Consider the following 21901-nt stretch of genomic DNA (forward strand, 5'->3'; position numbering starts at 1 on the left):
GTTTCTTGGTGCCAAAGAAGAATAACGTCTTTCAGCATTATAAATCCAAAATGTGAGCATCTTTAAGTGTTATTAAACTTTAGCATTATTGGGCTGTTTAATTATGAACTTTTCTTTGTTATAACTGGTTCACATGTAATAAATAAGGTCCATAAAAGAAAAGTAACAGCGTCAATGCTTAATAGGCTATGAAAGTGATGACATCACACTCCAAGCGGGTAACCACAAGGAAGAGGATCTCTTTCCAAACAACCGATGTTGGGTTATAACATCGAAAAAGGTCATTTTGTTTCCGTGTAAACACTGTAACTGTTTTAATAGGCAAGTGTGTGTATGTTACTAATCACTGAACCTTTAAGCAGGGAAAACACGTGTTGGGATGGCTGCAATGTGGTTTAAATTGCCAGCCATGTGGTGTGTCAGCCATCCTTAATGCTTTAATGCTTGCAGTTGGGCACACAGTACATAACAATATTCAAATGCCCCAAGGCAGAAAGAGGAAAACTCAGGAGCTGAGTTTCATAAATGAAAGACTAAGAAGGAAAAGGACCAAGCAAAACAGCAGGGATCCTTCCTGAAATAGCTTCTCTTTAATCCAAATAAAGATGGAAGCAGTTCACAGCATCCAGATGAACTGGAGAGGAGGTTAGCTCACATCCGCATGGAAGCAGTTTGAAAACTCAAGATGATGGAACTTACTTCTAGATGAAGGCAGCTCACAGCATCAGACTGATATGGAAGTGGGGAAAATTTATTCACCTTCAGACGCACATGCAGAAATGGAAGTAAATGAGGTAGAAGAAAGGATGAGGAAATTATGAACAAGTTACAGTATGGGGACCCAGCTTCATGGCCCAGATGTGATGACAGCATGTGGCAAATTCTCGTGGAACATGGACCCGAACAAGTTCATGAATTTCCCTTCCCTAAGGATGGAAATAAAAGAAAATTCTCTGTTCAGCATTACAAGAGGAAACTTATTAATGGGGAAGAAATTCATTGAAACTAGTTACAATATTCAGTGTCAAAGGACTCTGTTTTGCTTTTGCTTCAAGTTGTTTAGAAATCAAGCATTTGGTACATCACTTCTAGAAAATGGTTCAAAGGACTGGAAAAGCATACCTTCAATTCTCTCTTCACATGAAAGAAGAACAGAACATTTGGAATGTTTTCAAAATTGGAAAGAACTTGAATTACGATTGAAGAAAATTTACGTGTGATCAAGGAAAAAGAAGAATATTGGGAACAAATATTAGAGCATCTGATTGCTTTAGTGAGAGTTCTTGGTGGACAAAATTTAGCATTACACAGCTGCAGCAGAAATGAAAAAATTATATACTCCAGGTAATGGAAACTTTTAAAATTTGTTGAATACCTAGCTTTGTTTGATCCAGTCATGAAGGAGCATCTATGTAAAATAACTGATAATGAAACACAGGTTCATTACTTAGAAAAAAAGATGCAGAATGAACTGATGCATATCCTAGCAAATGCCACTAAAAAGAAAATTGTAGAAGCTGCCCATTCTGCAAAATACTTTTCAATAATACTGGACTGTACACTAGATCAAGTATCAGGAGGCAGCCATGTAAGTCTGTATCCACAAAAACAATAAGGAGTCCAGTGGCACCTTAAAGACTAACAGATTTATTTGGGCGTAAGCTTTCGTAGGTAAAAAACCTCATTTCAGATGCAAGTGAGGTTTTTTACCCATGAAACCTTATGCCCAAATAAATCTGTTAGTCTAAGGCGCCACCAACCTCCTTATTGTTTTTGAACACCAGATGTGAAACATGTTGAACAAATGGCAATCATTCGTTTTGTGGATATGGAAGTCTGCAGATGAAGATGATGTTGAAGTGCTCATAAAAGAAACATTTTTTGAGGTTTTGTACCACTGAAGGAGATGACTGGAGCATTTATGACTGAAACTATTCTACAAGAGCTTGAAACAATGTCATTATCTGTTGAAAACTTATGTGGCCAAGGCTACGATAATGGGAGTAATATGAAGAGTAAAGACAATGGTGTGCAAAGGAAAATGATGGAAATCAATCCTACGGCGTTTTTTGTTCCTTGCAGTGTGCAGTCTCTGAATTTGGTTGTCAATGATGCTGCTAGATGCTGCTTGGAGGCAAGCAGTTTCTTTGACCTGGAGCAACATGTGTATGTGGTTTTTTTCCTCACGCTCAAAACGCCGTTGGGAGATTCTGACTTGCCATGTGAATTCTCTAACTGTGAAACCACTTAGTCAGACAAGATGGGAGAGTCGCATTGATGCTTTGAAGCCTCTTTGCTATGAACTTGAAAACATTTATGATGCCTTAATTGAAATTTCTGATGATACTACCTTTACTGGGTCATCTTGCAATATGGCATGTTCAGATGCAGAAGCTCTTGCAAATGGCCTTTCCAAGTTCAAATATGTGATTTCACCCATTTTGTGGTATAATATCCTTTTTGAGATTAACCTCACTAGTAAGCAGCTTCAGGAAAAGAACCTGAACATACATTCTGCTATTCAAAAACTGCAGCAAACTAAAAATATTTTGGAGGAATTCAGAAGTGATGAAGGATTCGAAAGAACACTGGTAGATGCTTTCAAGCTTGCTGAAGAAATAGACTTTCCAACAGAATTTGAACCAGAGCCAGTTCACATTCAGCAAAAGAAACAGCAGTTCTCATATGAAGGATGAGACACACCCACTCAGAACCCAAAACAAAGGTTCAAAGTGAATTTCTGCTTCACAGTCCTTGATACTGCTATTCACTCGGTTGACAAAAGATTTCAACAAATGCAGTAGCTAGACTCAGTATTTGGCTTTCTATATGATATCCACAGCTTGCAAAAGAAAACAGCAAAACAGATAAGAGAATTTTGTATAAAACTGGAGTCGGCGTTGACTCATGAAAATTCAAAAGACATTGATGCTACAGATTTATGTAGTGAGTTTCAGGCTTTTTCAAGACAACTGAAGAAACATTCCACTCCTGAAGAAGTACTGAAGTTGTTTGTGAAAATAAACTCTCAGACAGTTTTCCAAACATTTGTATAGCTCTATGTATTCTTTTACCTTTGCCAGTTTCTGTAGCTAGTGGGGAACATAGCTTCTCAAAGTTAAAATTGATAAAAACATATCTGCGTTCAACAATGGTGCAAGAGAGACTTGTTGGACTTGCCACAATGTCAATAGAGCATGAAATAGCTGGAAAACTGGATCTAAAAGAACTAGTGACTGAATTTTCAAAACTTAAAGCAAGAAAAGTCATGTTTTAAGAGCACAGAGTCTTTTGTATTCAGTGTTTTGTAAATACAGGTTAAAGTTCATTGAAGAGTTTTCTTCTCTCTTTCTATATTGGATGTGGTAGTAATGACAGTTAAAGCAGGATAGCGTAATGGATGGTTTGGGATTTGTAATAATAAAAATTGTAATTAACATTCTGTATGCATTTTTATTTGAAACTGGACGGAAATATCATCTAGCTCTCATGTACAAATCTATTCTGAAAATTTTGTGTATCTATTTTATCTGATCTCAAAAACATTGGTTGGACAGATGGACGGACAGACAAACCAAATAATCAAGCCTCTGTTTAAAAAAAAACACAAACATTAAAAGGAAAAACGGGGCAAAATGTTGCAGTTTACCAAAAACCTCAGTCTAGATCTGCCCTTGGGGTTTGGAGGTGCCGACTGCATGGTTCGCCTAGGGCACCAGTTGCTGGCAGCTAGTTTAGGGCCGCCCCTGCCTACAGAATATTTTTACTCCTCACTGTTCCATAGGTTGGCCATGTTTATTTATTTACTCCACACTATTAATAATTCTGTCTGCAGACTCTGAATTTCCTTATGGACTTTTTAATGGCACTCATCACTATAGTAACTAAGTGCTTCACAAACATTCCTGAATTTATCTTCTCAACTCCTCTGTGAGATGAGAGGGTATTATTATTATAACAACTTTTCAGATAGGGAACTACAGCTCTAAAGTCAAAATTGTCCACTAATTCTGGCTACCCAATTGAGACATCTAGTACCTGATTTTTCAGACTACTCAGCTTTATATAGCCCTTTATATCTTCAAAGCACAGTTCCTATTGACTTCATTAGCAGCTGTGAGTGCTCACAGCAATTCTGCAAATCAGGCCCCAAATCCTTAAGTTGGGTACACAGAAAACGCAGAATAAACAGTTAGTGATCTGCTCTGAAAAAGCAATTTGCTTAGCATCACATAGAAACTCTGTCAGAGGCAGGTATAGAATCCAGTTCCCCAGGGCAACAGTCAACCACTTTAATCATGACACCACATTTTCTTTCTGCAGTCCCCTGCCTCATTCACTACACACCTTCCAATTTCAGCAACAAATGAGTCAGGAGTCCTACAGATGGCCTACTTCATTTTATAACCCTGTTTCATTCCCAGACCAGGTGCATCACATGCACTGATGAGGCAGGGGTCCTGTGTAAAAAAAATAGTATGTTATCATGTAGTTAAAGACCATATCATAATGCATCCATACAAAGAGACTGAATTAAGTTTGCACAGGCTTGCACTAGAATACTCAGGCTACTCTCCTAACAGAATACCACATATGAAATTTAATAACCACTTCACACTTGATATAGTATGGTATTCTGTCAGGAGAGTAAAATCATGGAGCAGGTCCTCAAGGATTTCATTTTGAAGCACCTGGAGGAGAGGAAGGTGATCAGGAACAGTCAACATGGATTGACCAAAGGCAAGTCATGCCTGACCAACCTGATTGCCTTCTATGAGGAAATAACTGGCTCTGTGGATATGGGGAAAGCGATGGACATGATATATCTTGATGTTAGCAAAGCTTTTGGTACGGTGTCCCGCAGTGTTCTTGCCAGCAGGTTAAAAAAGTATGGATTGGATGAATGGACTATAAAGTTGATAGAAAGCTGGCTAGATCGTCGGGCTCAACCAGTAGTGATCAATGGCTGGATGTCTAGTTGGCAGCCAACCAGCTAGAGGTCTGTCTTGGTGCCAGTTTTGTTCAACATCTTCATTAATGATATGGATGATGGAATGAATTGCACCCTCAGCAGGTTCACAGATGACACTAAGCTGGGGAGAGAGATAGATAAACAGGAGGGTAGGGATAGGGTCTAGAGTGATCTAGACAAATTGTAGGATTAGGCCAAAAGAAATCAGATGAGGTTCAACAAGGACAAGTACAGAGTCCTGCACTTAGGATGGAAGAATCCCATGCACTACTATAGGCTGGGGATCAATTGGCTATGCAGCAGTTCTGCAGAAGAGGACCTGGAGATTACAGTGGATGAGAAGCTGGATGAGAGCCAACAGTGTGCCTTTGTTGCCAAGAAGGCTAACGGTGCACTGGGCTGCATTAGCAGGATCATTGCCAGCAGATTGAGGCAAGTGATTATTCCTCTCTATTCGACACTAGTGAGGCCACATCTGGAGTATTGCATCCAGTTTCGGGCCCTCCACTACAGAAAGGATGTGGACAAATTGGAAAGAATCCAGCAGAGGGCAACAAAAATTATTAGGGGGCTGGGGCACATGATTTACGAGGAGAAGCTGAGGGAATTAGGCTTATTTAGTCCGCAGAAGAGAAGGTGGGGGATTTGATAGTAGCCTTCAACTACCTGAAGGGGGGTCCAAAGAGGATGGATCTAGGCTGGTCTCAGTGGTGGCAGATGACAGAACAAGCAGCAATGGTCTCAAGTTGCAGTGGGGGAGACCTAGGTTGGATATTAGGAAAAACTACTTTACTAGGAGGGTGGTGAAGCACTAGAATGGGTTACGTATGAAGGTGGTGGAATCTCTATCCTTAGAGGTTTTTAAGGCTGAGCTTAACAAAGCCCTGGCAGGGATGATTTAGTTGGTGTTAGTCCTGCTTTGAGGAGGGGGTTGGACTAGATGACCTCTTGAGGTCTCTTCCAACCCTAATCTTCTATGAGAGTAGGCTTTAAGTATAAGGAAACTGCAAGTAGCTCCTTTTCTTTACAGTGAAAAGGCAGAATGTGTGCATGTGTTGAATGGGTATTTTGGGGCATTGCTCAAAGAGGGCAGCATTAAGGATACATAGGCATGCACCTTAACTCTACAGTTCCTGTTTTGCAAAGTTTGAGTTTTGCTGAACTTGATGTTCCAGAAGGCTATGAGCTATGACTGGGCAACCTTAATTCTGCATTAATGAAGATTTTTGTCATTTAAATTCCTAGTTTTTTAAACTAAGAAAAATCTTCCTTAGGAGTTAATAGTCATTTAGACAGTTATAGTTCTCACTTAGGTTTGCAGCTGATATGCGACTGTGACTAGGTAATAATCAAAAGACCTAGCTTTTATATAGTGCTTTTCATCAATAGATCTCAAAGAGCTTTACATCATTATCCCCATTCTATAGATGGGAATCTGAGGCACAGATAGGTGAAGTGACTTGTCCCAGGTCACTCAACAAGCCAGTGGCAGAACTGGGAATATTCTCAGTCTTGTGGTCTTTCCACTATGCCACACAATTGCTATGTGATTCCTAAGTACTCCTTCCCTCCTGGTACATTTTATTATAATGGAATAGGAATAATGGTCATGCCTTAAAATGTTTGCAATGTGTCATGGCTAATATGAGAGAAATCTCATCCAGGGTCAATATATCCAAACTTGACAGATTTATTATATAGTGGTTACAATAACTTTAAGCATATGAGAGAAGACTGGTGAGTCTCTCTCCATCTCCAATCCCTACCCCATCAATCCCTACAACATGTTGAGCCCCTACTCCCCTTACCATCCTATTAAGGCACTGTAGAAGTTATTAACATCTACTGGGGAATTATAGATCAATCAGCCTAATTTATATGCCTGTAAAGATACCGCAATAAATTATCAAACAATCAATTTGAAAACATGTAGAGGTTAAGAGGGTTATAAAGAATAGCCAGCATACATTTGCCAAGAACAAATCATGACAAACCAGGATTACTGGCCTAGTGGATGGGGGAAAAGTAGTAGAAGTGATACATCTTGATTTTTTTAAAGCTTTAGACATAGTCCCACCTGAGAAAAGCAAACTAGGGAAATGTGGTCTAGATTAAATTACTATAAAATGGGTGCAAAATTAATGGAAAGATCATAACCAAACAGTAATTATCAATGTTTCCCTGTTAATCTGGGAGGGTGAGTCTAGTGGAGTTTCTGCAAGTGTCAGTCTTGTACCTGTTACTTTTCAATATTTTCGTTATTGACTTGGATAATGGAGTGAAGTGAAGAGTATGTTTATAAAACTTTCAGATGACTCCAATCTGGGAAGAGTTGCAAGCACTTTGAAAGACAGGATTACAATTCAATACAACTTTGACAAATTGGAGAATTTGTCTGAAATCAACAAGATAGTATTAAATAAAGACAAATGCAAAATACTTCACTTAGGAAGGAAAAGATCAAATGCACAAGTATAGAATGGGGAATGAGTGGCTAAGTGGTAGTACTGTTGAAGGGAGAACAAGAAGCTGCAGCGAAGGTGATTTACATTAGACATTAGGAAAAACTTTCTAACTATAAGGGTAGTTAAGTTCTGGAATAAGCTTCCAAGGGATGGTGTAGAAACCTCATCACTGGAAGTTTTTAAGAACACATTGGACAAACACCTGTCAGAGATGGTCTAGTTTTACTTGGCGCTGCCTCTACCCAAAGCACTGGACTTGATGACCTCTTGAAGTCTCTTCCAGGCCTACGTTTTTATAATTATATGTAATAAGTTCCATCTTGCTATCTCTTGCCCTATACTACTACTTACACTACCTTGGTTATGTTGCCCAAGCTGTACACTGAGCTGGACTCCTCACTCCCACTGCCCCCCCACCAGCTGGGACTCCAGCCTCTGCTTCAGCCAGGATTCCCCATCCATGTCTCAGGTCCACATAGTCTACTCCTCCTCCTCCAAACTGGGTTTACCCCTGCCACCTCACACAGGGCTAAAATGTGACTTAACTATTTTCTGAATCTCAGATGTTTAAATCTGCATTACTTTCAATCCCTCTCATCCTAGCTTACATGGAAGGGCTCAGAGAGGGGTTCAAACTCCTGTAGAAGGATAGGGCTCCCTCAGATCCCAGGAAACACACAAAAGGGGAGAATTCAGGGCTGACAGCCCCCTCCCAACCTCCTCTGTTGCTCCTCACATTCTCCAACCGCTCTTATCCTTTGCCCTCCCATTCACCCAATCCCTACCACCTTGCCTTTACCTGAGGTCCCCAACCCTCTTCCCATTTATCCCCTTCCCCATAATATCCCTATCCCTTGCTGCAGACCCACATCCCCCTCCCCTATTCCCACCTACTCTTCCACTTCAATCACCCCTCCTCTCCCAGTTAGCATTCACATGTGTAATTTATTTTATTTTCAAAAATAGTTTCAGTAACTTCTGAATATTCTTCTTTACTCAATTTACATTTCTCCAACCTCCCCCCTCAAAAATACCCCCCTCCCAACAAGACCAAACACCTTGGAAGAGACAGATATTTCCCACGTGTTTATGGTGCATTCTTGGATTTCTGCCCTGGGTGGGTTTCAAATGTCAAAAGTTGCTAGAATCCGTGAAGTTAATGAAATGTTATTTTTTCCTGAGAGTTGTATCTTGTGAATCTTGCTCAAATGACCCTACATTTGGATAATCCTACACTCCCCTCACATGAGACACAACAAATTTCAAAACAATCCATGTAAGCACATAGAATACTTAAAACACTTGTCCTTTGAACAGGAAGGGCTTCTCAACTTTAGCTAGAGCAGAACTGGCACTCAGCTATGATATTGTATCCAAATTAGAGGCAGAAGGAAGGGGAGGGTCTCTACACATCCATCATCAGTATAGCAGGTCCAAAGAGGTGTGAAGCGGCCCACTCATCTCAATGAGATGTTCTCAGTTAAGAGTACCCAGTGGAGATTAATACAGCCCAAAACAATAGTTCTGAGAAACCTTCATGTCATTCCATTCATGTCAGTGGCTCTTCCTATCTCCCCATCCCTTTGCTAGGGATGGTTTCTGATGCGTGTAAAGCATGCCTGTTCTAATCTCCCTATCCAAAGAGAGAGAGTTTCCACAGAAACTGGCTCACATGTGTGGGTGAGAGGATGGGAGATGGGCTCAGATACAATTAGAGGGACAAGGAACCTCAGATCCCAGCTCACATGAGGGGATATGGGAAGGGCCAGACAGGCAAACCACCTCCAGAACTTGGCTCACAGTAGGTAGGGTAGGGAAGTGGGGGTGTCAGACTCTCATAGAGGGGCACAGTCCACCAGATCCTTGCACACACGTGAAGATACGGAGAGGGACTTAGACCCCCAGTTCTTGGCAGAGAAAGGGAAAATGTGGGCTGACAAGTGCTCTGCCCCTATTCTCCCCAATCCGCCTGCCACTCACCCCCCATGTACCCTTCCCAGTGTGTGTGTGTGTGTGTTACCACCCCTACCACTCATTTGTCCCAATCCCCATAAACCCTCTCTCCCCTTGCTGCAGCCCACAGCCCCTCTCACCTACTCCTTCACTCGCTAAATACCCCTCCAAGCATTCATGTCTAATTTTGTAAAAGCTTTGATTACATTCCCCACACACTATTATTTTAAATCACATGCTAACAAATTTTATCAATAAGCCCCCCCAAACTTTTCCAGATTTTTGTGCAAAGTAGGACTTGAACTGACACTGGCAGGGTCAAATCCAAAGGACTATTGTTTATCTCCTTGAGCTATCCAGATGGTGTGAAATTTTGAATGCTAAAAACTCTGTTAGCAACTTTGTCCACACATGCTCAGTGTAATCCATTTTGTTGCATGAGCCTTAAAACTGCTTGGAGTGTAACTCACTGGAGGAGCAAACTCTTTTTTCAAATAATGTTTTAATTTGATTTCCATCAAAGGGCTGGTGGGTACCATGCACTCTGTTAGGGTAATCCTCAAGTGCTGGAGACCCGGGTATGATGATTTGATTTAGGGTGATCAGATGTCCCAATTTTATAGGGACAGTCCTGATTTGGGTTTTTTTTCCCCTTATATAGGCTCCTATTGCCTCCCACTCCCGTCCCGATTTTTCACATTTGCTGTCTGGTCACCCTAATTTGATTCCTATCTATGAGGAAAAAAAAGCATTGCCAGAATAGATTAACTTTAAGAAACATTTTTCCAGGGGGCTGTATCTCAGGCCCCCTTGGCCAAATGGCCCCAAATTTGGATCACTGACTCTATGCTGAACCCCGGTAAAGTACACCAAATTTCAAGGCAATCAAAGTAACTGTACAGATTTTAGAGCACTTAGAATGGTCAAGCTTTAAATGGAAAGCTGGTCTTAACTTGAAATAAGGCAGAACAAAGACTTTCATGGTGTATAAGCCCAAGAGAGAGATTGTATACACAACTACTCTACAGCTGAAGAGGTTGGGAAGGAAGAATTCCAACCCACAGCCTCTCTATATATGATCAGCTCCTGCTCAGTTATTCAGGCTGGACGTTGGATTCTACATTTAGGCCCAAGTCATTATCATTACTGGCCTTGTAAGTTGTTTAATAACAGGTAGAAATACTATGCATTATCGGACTAGAAAATAACTAACAATAAAATAACTGTCAACAAACCAAGATGTTACAATGAAGTAAATTTAAGGGACAAATGCTTCCCTAAGATTCATGCATGCTATTTCCACGGACATCAATGGTTCAGTGTGCGCATATCAGGAAATAATTCAATCCTAAGGCAATAGAAATCAATTAAAAATCAGTTACACTAACAGCGACCTTATTTCCAGGAAGGGGACTGGTCCTCTGGAGTTCAGCAGAAACTCATCCAGAAGCAGAAGCTTAAAGGTTGGCAGGCCCAAAGCATTTCTTTGCACAGTATATTGGTTTTCAAAGTCTATGAAACCATGTTTCTCCTCACTCCCATCCCCCCACCCACTTCCTCAAACAAATGTTTCAATGATCTTTCTGAAAAAGCAATATAAGCAGCCTTGCAATCCTAAGCACTAGCAATCCAGAATGTATCAAGTAGGGAAATACATTCTGTAAAACTGATTTCAATCTCAAGATTTCAGGAGATTATTATATATTTATATATATTCACTTTTTATTATAAAGTGAATATATATAAATTAAAATTTAAGATACCTTGAGAAGAATGCCCTGAGATTAAGATGATAAAATATAAAATTCTGAACTTGTGAAGATTAATATATAAACGAAGAATATCTCAATATTTGTTATAAAGTTCATTTTTTGCTAAAACTGAGAATGCCTATGAAAAAAAATCTAGAAAATGGACTAAGAGTTTTACCTATTTCAATCATTCATTCTTCATATTCTTAAAACCTTTTAAAGCATTACTTAGGAAAACATATAAAGGAATAAGAATTCCAGTCAGAATTGCTGGTTTCCAAAGGCACTGAGCCATATTGGCATCTGGTCTAGATTAGTGTAGCTCCACAATGCTGACACATCTATGCAGCAAAGCAAGGACAAAAAGAGGAATAAGTGACTACATGACAAATTTCTACTTAGAAACCGTATGTTCCGAGTTATGTGGTTACAGGGATCCTGCTTTAACTTATGCTGTTGGTGTAAGGTCCCTTACACCAGTGGAAGACTGATCCTAGCAGAGCTCAGTTCCATCACACTCCCTCGCATCTTCTCCTCTCCCTTATGTCAGGGGCTGGAGGAGCTGCCAGTGTAGGAGGTGACTATACTGCTTCTGCCAGCTCTACGCCAGCAGAGGTTCTCCCTACAGAAGAATTATTTGCTGTAAATCTGTGGCTTGTTTACAAATGCTTTGCACTGATGGTTAAGAGCAGGATTGTCAAGTGCTGCCTCCTGGCAGTCAGGCCTAGCTGTTGGAGCAGAAGTCAAAACTGGATGTAGGGTTGTGACTGGGCCAAGGGTGGCACTAGAATCAAGATCCAGGGACAAGCCAAGTTCAGAATTGAGATCAGAATCCATAGACAACCAGTGCCATAGCTGAAGTCCAGGTGCAAGCCAGAAGTTGAAGCCAAGTGGTCAGAGTCTGACAGTCCAGGGATGGAAACAGAAGCAAGGCTGAAGTGGGTCAGTAACAGGACTGGAGTGAGGTCAGAATATGGCAAGGACAGGACTGGAACAGAGCTCAGGAAAAGTAGGGGCAGGACCAGGAGCAAAAGCAGGCTGGGAGTCTCAAGAGTCTGATACAGTCTGAGACAGCAGGAAGGTTGCTGGCTGGGTAGTGCTGTTACAGAGACTGAGGCCTGGTCTACACTATGCGTTTATACTGATTTTAGCAGCGTTAAACCGATTTAACCCTGCACCCGTCCACACAACGAAGCCCTTTATAATCGATATAAAGGGCTCTTAAAACCGATTTCTGTACTCCTCCCCGACGAGGGGAGTAGCACTGAAATCAGTATTGCCATGTTGGATTAGGGTTAGTGTGGCTGCAATTCGATGGTATTGGCCTCTGGGCGATATCCCATAGTGCACCATTGTGACCACTCTGGAAAGCCACCTGAACTCAGATGCACTGGCTAGGAAGACAGGAAAAGCCCCGCGAACTTTTGAATTTCATTTCCTGTTTGGCCAGTGTGGAGAGCTCACCAGCACAGGTGACCACGCAGAGCTCATCAGCAAAGGTAACAATGCAGTCTCCGGAGAATCGAAAAAGAGCTCCAGCATGGACTGCATGGGAGGTACTGGATCTGATCGCTGTATGGGGAGAGGATTCCATGCTAACAGAACTCCGTTCCAAAAGATGAAATGAAAAAACATTTGAAAAAATTTCCAAGACCATGATGCAGAGAGGCCACACCAGGGACTCAGTACAGTGCCGTGTGAAAGTTAAGGAGCTCAGACAAGCCTACCAGAAAACCAAAGAAGCAAACGGAAGGTCCAGGGCGGGGCCAAAAACATGCCGCTTCTATGCTGAGCTGCATGCAATTCTAGGGGTTACGCCACCACTACTCCAACCCTGTCTGTGGATACCAAGGTGGGGATGGTAATCTCAGCCATGCCTGAGGATTCTGCGGATGGGGAAGATGAGGAGGAGGAAGAGGAGGATGAGCTTGCAGACAGCACACAGCACTCCGTTCTCCCCAACAGCCAGGAGCTTTTTCTCACCCTGACGAAATTACCCTCCCAGCCCTCCCAATCCAGTATCCCAGACAATGAAGCCATGGAAGGGACCTCTGGTGAGAGTGTACCTTTGTAAATATAAAACATGGTTTAAAAGCAAGAGTTTTTTAATGATTAATTTGCTCTGAGGACTTGGGATGCATTCGCGGCCAGTACAGTTACTGGAAAAGTCTGTTAACATGTCTGGGGATGGAGCGGAAATCCTCCAGGGACATCTCCATGAAGCTCTCCTGGAGGTACTCCAAAAACCTTTGCAGAAGGTTTCTGGGCAGGGCAGCCTTATTCCGTCCTCCATGGCAGGACACTTGACCATGCCACGCATGTAGCAAGTAATCTGGTATCATTGCATGACAAAGCCTAGCTGCGTATGGTCCTGGTGTTTGCTGGTATTCAAGCAACATCCGTTCTTTATCTCACTGTGTTATCCTCAGGAGAGTGATATTGTTCATGGTAACCTGGTTGAAATTCAGGAATTTAATTAAGGGGACAGAGATAGCCATTCCTACTGGGCTGTTTGCCTGTGGCTTAAAAGAAATCCTTCCCTGCATGTAGCCAAGCAGGGGGAAGAGGGGGGTGATTGGCACTGAGCTTTTTCGCGTTTGGCTAGCAGGGATCTTCCCTGCTACCAGCCATGCGGTGGGGAGGGGGGTAAAGCGATCATCCCAGAGAATTGGATAGGGGGGTGGCAGCTGCACGTTAACAGAAAAGAAGCAGCACTCAACGGGCTTTGCTTGCTATTTGGGAAAGGAGGGCACTGTGTATATGAAGGCTGCAGAAGCCGAAAGACAATGGCTTACCATGGCCACATGCAAGCCGAATTCTGCTGCCCGGACCTGCGTCTGTGAGATCTCTAACACCAGAGCCGCAGGCACTCAATATTAAGATGCAAAATGCAACCTTGTAGTGAAATCACATGTGCTATGTAAGGTGAATAGTATTGTTCATCATGAAAAAGTATAACCATTGTTCTGTAAAATGTATCTTTTTAAATACTTCCCTCCCTTTTTTCCCTCCCTCATGCAGCTGCTAATTTTTCAAGCCTTCCTACTCTGTCTCAAAGGCTATCTCAGATAAGGTTGCGGAAAAAAAAGACGCGAGACGAAATGTTCTCGGAAATCATGGAAGTGACCCGCAATGAAAGAGCTCATCTGAATGAGTGGAAGGACGTGGTATCAAAGTACAGGGAAGATGCCAGTGACCATGAGGACAGGAGGGATGAACGTGAGGAGAGGAGAGACGCTTGAGATAAGAGGTGGTGGCAGGAAGATCAGCGGTGGTGGGATGCAAAGCTGGGGCTGTTGTGTGATCAAACTGACATGCTCTGGCATATGGTGGAGCTTCAGGGATGGCAGCAGGATCTTAGAGTGCCTCTGCAGCCCCTGTATAACCACTCTTCCCCCTCACCATGTTCCTTAGCCTTCTCACCCACCAGACGAGTAAGAACGCGTGGGGGGAGGCTCCATGCACCCGCCCACTCCACCCCAGTGGACAGCCCAACCAAAAGGCTGTCATTATTTTGAAATTTTTTTAGTGGCCTTTTCCTTCCCTCCTATCCTCCTCCCAAACCCCACCCGGGCTACCTTGTCAGTTCTCTCCCTCTTTTTATAATTAATTAATAAAGAATACATGATTTTTAAATGAGAATGACTTTATTTCCTTAGAAAGCAAGCTGTGTTCGAAGGGCGGGGGGGTGGGTGGCTTACAGGGAATGAGTCAGTCAAGGGGTGGTGGGTTTCATCAAGGAGAAACAAACACAACAGTCACACTGTACCCTGGCCAGTGATGAAACTGGTTTTCAAAGCTTCTCTAATGCGCACCGCTTCCTGGTGTGCTCTTCTAATAGCCCTGGTGTCTGGCTGCATGTAATCAGCGGCCAGGTGTTTTGCCTCAGCCTCCCACCCCGCCATAAAGGTCTCCTCCTTACTCTCACAGAGATGTGGAGCACACAGCAAGCAGCAATAACAATGGAGACATTGGTTTGGCTGAGGTCTGAGTGAGTCAGTAATGTGCGCCAGCGCGCCTTTAAACGGCCAAATGCACATTCTACCACCATTCTGCACTTGCTCAGCCTGTAGTTGAAAAGCTCCTGACTACTGTCCAGGCTGCCTGTGTATGGCTTCATGAGCCATGGCATCAAGGGGTAGGTTGGGTCTCCCAGGATAACTATAGGCATTTCAACATCCCCAACTGTTATTTTCTGGTCTGGGAAGTAATTCCCTTGCTGCACCCTTTTAAACAGAGTAGTGTTCCTGAAGATGCAAGCTTCATGAACTCTTCCCGGCCATCCCACGTGGATATTAGTGAAACGTCCCTTGTGATCCACCAGTGCTTGCAGCACCATTGAAAAGTACCCCTTGCCGTTTATGTACTGGGTGCCCTGGTGCCAAGATAGGGATATGGGTTCCATCTATCACCCCACCACAGTTAGGGAATCCCATTGCAGCAAAGCCATCCACTATGACCTGCACATTTCCCAGAGTCACAACCTTTCGTAGCAGCAGCTTAGTGATTGCTTTGGCTACTTGCATCACAGCAGCCCCCACAGTAGATTTGCCCACTCCAAATTGATTCCCGACTGACCGGTAGCTGTCTGGTGTTGCAAGCTTCTAGAAGGCTATTGCCACTCACTTCTCAACTGTGAGGGCTGCTCTCATCTTGGTATTCTGGCGTTTCAGGGCAGGAGAAAGCAAGTCACAAAGTTCCATGGAAGTGCCCTTACGCATGCAAAAGTTTCACAGCAACTGGGAATCGTCCCACACCTGCAACACTATGCGGTTCCAGTCTGTGCTTGTTTCCCGGCCCCAAAATCGGCGTTCCATGGCTAGAACCTGCCTTGTTACCAGCAGGAACTCCAACGCGCTGGGGCCCGCAGTTTGAGAGAATTCTGTGTCCATGTCCTCATCACTCTCGTCACCGCTCTGCCGTAGTCGCCTCCTCCTCGCCTGGCTTTGCAGGTCCCGGTTCAGCATAGACTTCATGAGAATGCGCGAGGTCTTTAAAACATCCATGATTGCTGTCTTGAGCTCAGCAGGGTCCATGCTTGCCATGATATGGCGTCTGCACAGTTCACCCAGGAAAAAAGGAGCGAATCGGTTGTCTGCCACTGCTTTCACGGAGAGAGGGGTGAGGCTGTACCCAGAAGCACCAGCGACAATGTTTTTTGCATATCAACCCAGAATTCCAACGGGCGGGGGAGACTTCGGGAACTATGGGATAGCTATGGGATAGCTACCCACAGTGCAACGCTCCGGAAATCGACACTAGCCTCAGTACATGGACGCACACCGCCGAATTACTGTGCTTAGTGTGGCCACGTGCACTCGACATTATACAATCTGTTTTTAAAAACCAGTTTCTGTAAAATCGGAATAATCCCGTAGTGTAGACATACCCTGATTTGCAACTCTGTCAGGGTTGGGGAAATACCTGAGCCTGGGGGTCATCTGACCCAGGCTCGATTCAGGGATAGGTTGCTGAGGACTGAGTCACTGCGAGCTCTATTGGAAGGGCATGTTAATGCAGCTGGGTTGTTGCTGCATGCCTGAATGACGCTTCACTGCAGCTCTGTTGGAAGGGCACCTGGGTGAGAAAACGTGTCTCTTCACAAAAAAGTTTAGAAGAAAAGAGTTTGTGTTGTACACTACAATATAAAGACAACAATCCTGATTTTCAGAGGTGCTGAGAACCCGTAACATCAGGTGAAGTCAATGGCAGCACTGCGGGTAGTACCTCTGAAAAATAGGCCATAGTCTCAAAGTTAACCCATTACCTGTGGGGACCAAGCCAGCAGACCAGTTGTCTCTCATTTGGAAATACTCCTATTGATCAAATATAAATGTTAATCTGGGTATGAAAAGGGAATTTGGGGTTCTATATTTCCCTATATTTGGGAACAATTCAGCCAACAGATATTGCCACAATTTGGACACACTTATGCCCATGGTCTTGATTCAAGATTCCCTGTTTCAGCTGGCTACTTTGTTCTCAATTGTACAAAACATATTAACAGGCCTCGTTCATGGTTATTTGACTAGAATTTCCTCCCAGTGTCCTCTCCTTCACTCGCTGATCTAGTAGAGTGAGATTTCTCCAGATAATGAAAAATAAAAGTTCTTTACTCATTTCCCACTTTTGAGTCAATTTTAAGAGAGAACTTTGTGTACAGTACCTTTCTCTTTAAGCCTGGCTCTTGGGACAGACAGAATTTTCATTAGTGCCATACTTCGTTTGAAGGCTAGATAGAGCCAGTATTAGATTCAATCACTAAAATGTTAAGAGTTATTTTAGAAAGTACTCTAATTACAGATGCTCCATACTAGCAGCAGGAAGAGATGCTAACAGCGCCGCACCTGTATAAAGGCTGGTACTAACATACCAAAAAGCTTGCTTCAGGATAAACAAATGCCAACAAACCCTCTGGCACTAGATGTTTAGAGTGCTGTGGGAACTGAGAGCTCTGAGCTATAAGCTGAAGTCATCCTCTGGCCAAACTTTAATTTGGGTTTTATTTTATTTAAGATTATCTCAGGGTCTAGGAGGGGGTAGACAACCTATGGCACGGGTGCCGAAGGCAGCATGCGAGCTGATTTTCAGTGGCACTCACACTGCCTAGATCCAGTCTGGGGGGCTTTACATTTAATTTTAAATGAAGCTTCTTAAACATTTAAAAAGCCTTATTTACTTTACATACAATAGTTTAGTTACATATTATAGACTTGTAGAAAGAGACCTTCTAAAACATTAAAACATTAAAATGTATTACTGGCACGTGAAACCTTAAATTAGAGTGAATAAATGAAGATTTGGCACACCATTTCTGAAAGGTTGCCAACCCCTGGGGTAAAGGAAGGTTTCTGTTATGCAGATACACTGCTGTGGATAAAGGTCTCCTCTCCTGCACTGGAGTGTGTAGGGAGCTGCTATGTCCTCACTGACTAAACATCTCTGCAGAGAAGTGCTTAGACAACTACATTGATGCTACTCCAAGATTGCCATGCTAGTGGCACAAGAGCTACTTTCTTTAAAGTTCAGTTATTATTGTCAGATATTTAAAAAATCTACACATAGTGCAATAGAAATTATTATTATTAATTTGTATTACTGTAGCACCCACTACACCTTGTTATGGACCACAACCCTGCTAGGTGCTGTGCTAAAACAGAACAAAAAGCTGGTCCTTGCCCCAGAAGCTTGCAACCTATGTATAAGATAAAAAACAACAGATTGGGGAGTATAAGAACACAATGAGATAATACTGGTCAGCATGACAGGTAATGGTCCCTGCACACCAACAGCCTATTGTCAAGTTTTTTTGGTAGCTATCACAAGAAGAATTCGGAGGAAGGATTTGAAGGTGGTTAACTAGGTGGCTTTGCAGATGTTTACATGAGCACCACATACACATGTGGAGCAGCATGAAAGAAAGCACAAAGCTGCTTGTCTGAAATTTAGCAAGTGGGTAGTGAAGGCTGTCATCGTAGGCTGACTGGAGGCAAGCATCGACAGATTGATAACAAATGAGAGTGGATATGTGGGGACTGAATATAAAGGACCTTGAAAACGAATAAAAGTAGCTTATGTTTGATGCGATAGAAAAGGGAGAACCAGTTGAGGGATTCAAAGCAAGGGGTGACATGGTCAAACTGAGCCAGGAAACTGATCTTTGCAGCAGAATTCTGCATGGATATAATATTAGCTATTGCACACTCAGAACTACAGCCAGCCAATTTTTTCTGAACTAAAATTGAAATACAGTAAAGAAACCAAACAAGTCTCAAACTTGGAAATCAATCCTTTTCCATTAATACTGCTAACTAATTGGGTCAGGGACAAACAATGTCTTCATCTCACTCAAGATTTACCTTTTTAATTAGAATTATTCTGTCAACTGCCTATCTAAAGTAGAAATCAACTTTTATATGCCATTCCCCTTTAACCTATAAATACAGTGTTTATAGAACAGTTAAGATTTATTCCCAGCTAGAACAGAAATGCAAAATGGACTAACTGATGGTGTTCAGTAATTGACAGACCATTCTTCCTATTTGGTTTCTCTGGAAAAAGTGTGCGCATTTTTGAAAGGATGAAGCCAAATACTTTATTTCTATATTTGTACGTGTCTTCATAATGAGATCTGAATCTCTGACATGTCAAATGTGCTGACATGACTAGTAAGAACACTTCTTATTGCAGTGTTACGAGAGAAATATAGGAGTTGGATTGAACCCATCACAAGTTGAGGAACCAAATCAAGGTGTTAGTTTAAATCTAAAACACTTTAAATGATTTATGTCTTGGATACCTTGAATACAGTTTCTTTCTCTCTTCATTCGCTATTGCAATAGTTTAAATCAACTTGGGTGCCTGAGTTAACAGCTCTAAATTCTCAGTGAGGAGTCCTCAATTCTGGAATTTGTTTTTCCAGAGCCCAGATTTGCAGACCAAGTCACCCTCCAAAGTTCATCTGTTTTCCCAGGCTCACTATAAGCGTGTGAATTATGATAGTCTTCATTTGGGCCATGTTAATTGTGGATATGCATACAAAGGATACATCAAAAATACAAATGTGGCAAATTGCCGGCACTACTATGTAGGGTCTCGCGCTCTCTCTTTGGGAGGTGCGGGCATTCAGGGCGCTTTTTCTTGCCCCTGAACTGGGATATTAACTGCCCCACTAGTGTCCTAAAGGAGGAGAGTGGAGAGGGAGGGACACAGGCCCACCCTCTACTCCCGGTCCCAGCCCAGGGGCCCTAGGGATAGTGGTAAACCACTTGAACTAGCAGTTACTTCTCCTGGGCTACTTCCCTCACTTGCCCTTCAGCTTAAGGGGGCTTCCTGCCCTCCGTCTGCACAAGCCAGGTGTCCCTTTACCTAGGGTCTTGGTCTTCTCAGCCCACCGCAGCACTTCTCCAAACTTCCCAATGCTTCCCTCCAAACTGTTCTCTGCTCCAACACCATCCACTTGTCTGATTGTAGCAGGGGTTTTTTATCAGGTGACTGGCTTTGGGTGCTCTAATTGGCTTCAGGTGCTTTAATTAGTCTATAGCAAACTTTCTTCCCTCTATAGGGAATAAGGCTGTCTTCTAACCCTCTCCTGCTGCCCTCTGGCCATGCTGTATTACACAAAGTACAAACATTTAACTTGGAGCAAGGTTTGAACATCTCTCTAGAGTTACAGCCTTACCTTTCAGGAAGTGTCCACAGTCATTATGTGGTAAGCAACATTGCCATAAGCAGACACCCGTATCTGTAGCAATAAATGTATGCCCATCAATCTTTTCAGTGGCTCTTTACCTGTGGTAGCTGATTATACACTAGAGATGTGGTTTCTTTTGTGTCTGGCATGGGCTTTAGTTTGGCCAAATTTAGAATAGGGGTTTATCAAGGCAATCAGCCTCTCCTGTTGATAAACACTCTCCTTCTATGAATTTTGTGTACAGGCAGTGCTGATCCCTATTTAGAGCATGGAAGCATTTGGATAAGAATTACAGATGTTCCGATAGAGAGGTACAGTATTAATACCAACATAGACATTTCTGCGGTGATACTGAGATACAGTATATTGTCATTTCAACCACAGATCTCATCCCTGTATCTTCTTGAATGTTATTATCCTTTGGCTTTTCGCCCTCTAGTCCGATAGGAAAAAAATAGAAGAAACAAAAGCTAATTTTTCTATAATACTTATCTAGACATATTTTGGGACTTAATGGAGGAGCTGGGCAAAAATAAAGAGACAGAGTTAAGTGTACACAATTAAGGAGCCTTTTTATCCTCTTAGTGAGTGACAGATGATTTTTAGTAAAACAGAATTTGCTTACAATTTAAGTGTAAAAGAAGCAAACTAGTTCACGAAATGACTGTCTTCCAGTTTAAGTAAATCCTGAAATGAACAGCCTCTATTAAAAAGGAAAAGTGACCAGCCCATATCTGGAAAACAATCTTGAACCAATTTCATTGCTATTATAATAGCCCTTACATTTGTCTTATATTAAAAATAGGCAAGGAAAATTATTATTATTATCACTTCAAAAGTTTTTTTCCTCCTGCTGATGATAGCTCATCTCAGTTGATTAGACTCTTCCTATTGGTATGCATACTTCCACCTTTTCATGTTCTTTGTATGTATAAATATCTCCTGTCTGTGTGTTCCATTCTATGCATCCAAAGAAGTGAGCTGTAACTCACGAAAGCTTATGCTGAAATAAATTTGTTAATCTCTAAGGAGCCACAAGTACTCCTGTTCTTTTTGCAGATACAGACTAACACGGCTGCTACTCTGAAAATTGATCTAGATGATACTGTATTGCACTCCTGTGGACTTAGGAACATGATAATAGAAACAGCTGCAAAAGATCTGGCAGAAAAAGATTGTAAGAATACTCTATTGCAGAGGTTTTCAAACTGGTCCACGGACCACTGCTCCATTCAGGTGGTCCCTCTAAGGTGCCCACCTGGGCAGCTGCACAAGAGAGAATGAAGGGCCACGCACCTAATTAGGTGAGCCGTGCAGGCGTGGCTCCGCTAATTAGGTGCCTGGATGCTGGAGAAGACGCACACGTAAGGTGAGGTGGTGGCCTTTGGAGGAATAGGTGGTATGTGAGAGGGCACAGTGGGGTGGAAAGGAGGGGGGGAGGAATTTAGGACCTGCAGGGCTGCGGTGGCCAGAGAAAGAGGCAACTTTCCCCAGCTCCAGGGCTGCAGCTGCCAGGGAGAGATGGCCCTCCTTCCCAGCCCCAGCTCAGGGTCTGCTGCAGCGGTGG

At 42.6% G+C, this 21901-nt stretch overlaps 1 protein-coding gene across 9 annotated transcripts in view; it reads right to left on the minus strand.

Moving 5' to 3' along the window:
* The window catches only part of ANKS1B (ankyrin repeat and sterile alpha motif domain containing 1B), a 746271-nt gene that overhangs the window by 511669 nt on the left and 212701 nt on the right, over positions 1-21901 (minus strand). The gene's annotated exons all lie outside the window — the stretch shown is intronic.

The sequence above is a fragment of the Gopherus flavomarginatus genome, chromosome 1 (genome assembly GCF_025201925.1).
Source record: "Gopherus flavomarginatus isolate rGopFla2 chromosome 1, rGopFla2.mat.asm, whole genome shotgun sequence".
In the NCBI taxonomy this organism is placed as follows: domain Eukaryota; kingdom Metazoa; phylum Chordata; order Testudines; family Testudinidae; genus Gopherus; species Gopherus flavomarginatus.